We start from the raw sequence: 3,416 nt of genomic DNA, 5'->3' as shown, positions 1-3,416 counted from the left end.
AGAGGAAAGGGAAGGCAATCGCTTCCACATCTGAGTCATGGAAGATGGAGAGATTCATCTCTAAGGTTCATCAAGACCACTTCTATGAAGTTGTGGCCAAGAAGAAAGTGATCCCTGAGGTTCCTTTCAAACTCAAAAAGAATGAGTATCCGGAGATCCGACTTGAAATCCAAAGAAGAGGTTGGGAAGTTCTAACCAACCCCATTCAACAAGTCGGGATCTTAATGGTTCAAGAGTTCTATGCAAACGCATGGGTTACCAGGAACCATGATCAAAGTGTGATCCCGAACCCAAAGAATTGGCTCACCATGGTTCGGAGGAAATACTTAGATTTCAGTCCAGAGAATGTGAGGCTGGCGTTCAACTTACCAATGATGGAAGAGAACGCACGCCCCTACACTAGAAGAGTCAACTAAGAAGGCTTGACCTCAAACTAGTAGCTAGAGGATGGTTGGAGTTCATTCAACGCTCAATCATTCCTACTTGCAACCGGTCTGAAGTTACTATAGACCGGGCCATCATGATCTATAGCATCATGATTGGGAAGGAAGTGGAGGTTCATGAGATTATACCTCAAGAACTCTACAAGGTGGCTGACAAGTCCTCCAACTTGGCAAGGTTAGCCTTTCCTCACCTCATTTGCCACCTCTGCAATTCGGCTGGGATTGACATAGAGGGAGACATCCTCATTGAAGAGGACAAGGGTATCACTAAGAAAAGGATGGAGCAAACAAGAGAGCATGGACCTCAACATGAGCATGAGGAAATTCCTCACCATGAAATCCCTGAAATGCCTCAAGGGATGCACTTTCCTCCACAAAACTATTGGGAACAAATCAACACTTCCCTAGGTGAATTAAGTTCCAACATGGGACAATTAAGGGTGGAACATCAAGAGCACTCCATCATCCTCCATGAAATTAGAGAAGATCAAAGAGCTCTGAGGGAGGATCAAGAAAGACAAGGAAGAGACATAGAGGAGCTCAAAAGCACCATTGGTTCAAGAAGAGGAAGACGCCACCCTCACTAAGGTGGACTCATTCCTTAATCTCCTTGTTTATTTATTTTCCTGTTTTTCGATTTTTATGCTTTACGTTTGTTTATGTTTTTGTCTTCATGATCACTAGTATTTAAGTGTCTATGCCTTAAAGTTATGAATGTCCTATGAATCCATCACCTCTCTTGAATGAAAAAATGTTTTAATTACAAAAGAACAAGAAGTACATGGTTTCGAATTCATCTTTGAAACTAGTTTAATTATTTTGATGTGGTGGCAACACTTTTTATTTTCTAAAGGAATGCTTGAACAGTGCATATGTCTTTTGAAGTTGTTGTTTATGAATGTTAAATATGTTGGCTCTTGAAGAATAAGGAAAAAGGAGACATGTTATTTGATAATCTGAAAAATCATAAAAATGATTCTTGAAGCAAGAAAAAGCAGTGAATACAAAGCTTGCAGAAAAAAATGGCGAAAAAAAAATTAATAGAAAGAAAAAAGAAAAAGCAAGCAGAAAAAGCCAAAAGCTCTTAAAACCAAAAGGCAAGAGCAAAAAGCCAATAACCCTTAAAACCAAAAGGCAAGGATAAATAAAAAGGATCCCAAGGCTTTGAGCATCAGTGGATAGGAGGGCCTAAAGGAATAAAATCCTGGCCTAAGCGGCTAAACCAAGCTGTCCCTAACCATGTGCTTGTGGCGTGAAGGTGTCAAGTGAAAACTTGAGACTGAGCGGTTAAAGTCAAGGTCCAAAGCAAAAGAAGAGTGTGCTTAAGAACCCTGGACACCTCTAATTAGGGACTTTAGCAAAGCTGAGTCACAATCTGAAAAGGTTCACCCAATTATGTGTCTGTGGCATTTATGTATCCGGTGGTAATATTGGAAAACAAAGTGCTTAGGGCCACAGCCAAGACTCATAAAGTAGCTGTGTTCAAGAATCAACATACTAAACTAGGAGAATCAATAAAACTATCTAAACTCTGAGTTCCTATAGATGCCAATCATTTTGAACTTCAATGGATAAAGTGAGATGCCAAAACTATTCAAGAGGCAAAAAGCTACAAGTCCCGCTCATCTGATTGGAGCTATGTTTCATTGATATTTTGGAATTTATAGTATATTCTCTTCTTTTTATCCTATTTTATTTTCAGTTTCTTGGGGACAGGCAACAATTTAAGTTTGGTGTTGTGATGAGCGGATAATTTATACGCTTTTTGGCATTGTTTTTAGTATGTTTTCAGTATGATTTAGTTAGTTTTTAGTATATTTTTAGTAGTTTTTAATTAAAAATCATATTTCTGGACTTTACTATGAGTTTGTGTGTTTTTCTATGATTTCAGTTATTTTCTGGCTGAAATTGAGGGACCTAAGCAAAAATCAAATTCAGAGGTTGAAGAAGGACTGCAGATGCTGTTGGATTCTGACCTCCCTGCACTCAAAGTAGATTTTCTAGAGTTTCCGAACTCTAAATGGCGCGCTTCCAATTGCGTTGGAAAGTAGACATCCAGGGCTTTCCAGTAATATATAATAGTTCATACTTTAAATAAGGATTGATGACGTAAACGGGCGTTCAACGCCAGTTCCATGCTGCATTCTGGAGTCAAACGCTAGAAACAAGTTGCAAAGTGGAGTTCAACGCCAGAAACACGTTACAAACTGGCGTTCAACTCCAAGAATGACCTCTCCACGTGTAAACTTCAAGCTCAGCCCAAGCACACACCAAGTGGGCCCCGGAAGTGGATTTCTACATCATTTACTCAATTCTGTAAACCCTAGTTTTGTATAAATAGGACTTTTTACTATTGTATTGGACATCTTGGGACGTTTAGTTCTTAGATCATGGGGGCTGGCCATTCGGCCATGCCTGAACCTTTCACTTATGTATTTTTCAACGGTAGAGTTTCTACACACCATAGATTAAGGTGTGGAGCTCTGCTGTTCCTCAAAGATTAATGCAAAGTACTACTGTTTTTCTATTCAATTCAACTTATTCCGCTTCTAAGATATTCATTCGCACTTCAATATGATGGATGAGATGATCATGACAATCATCATCATTCTCAACTTATGAACGCGTGCCTGACAACCACTTCCGTTCTATCTTAGATTGAATGGATATCTCTTGGATATCTAATACAGGGGACCGAGTCCGAGATATTAGTGTCTTCGTGGTATAAGTTAGAACCCATGGACGGCCTTTCCTGAGATCTAGAAAGTCTAAATCTTATCTGTGGTATTCCGAGTAGGATCTGGGAAGGGATGGCTGTGACGAGCTTTAAACTCGCGAGTGCTGGGCGTAGTGACAGACGCAAAAGGATAGTAAATCCTATTCCAGTATGATCGAGAACCGACAGATGATTAGCCATGCAGTGACAGCACATTGGACCATTTTCACAGGAGGATGGGATGTAGCCATTGACAA

This window comes from Arachis ipaensis, chromosome B5 (genome assembly GCF_059453495.1).
Source record: "Arachis ipaensis isolate K30076 ecotype BB chromosome B5, ASM5945349v1, whole genome shotgun sequence".
NCBI lineage: Eukaryota > Viridiplantae > Streptophyta > Magnoliopsida > Fabales > Fabaceae > Arachis > Arachis ipaensis.
The sequence above is the reverse complement of the archived record's forward strand: the minus strand, read 5'-3'. Positions refer to the sequence as shown.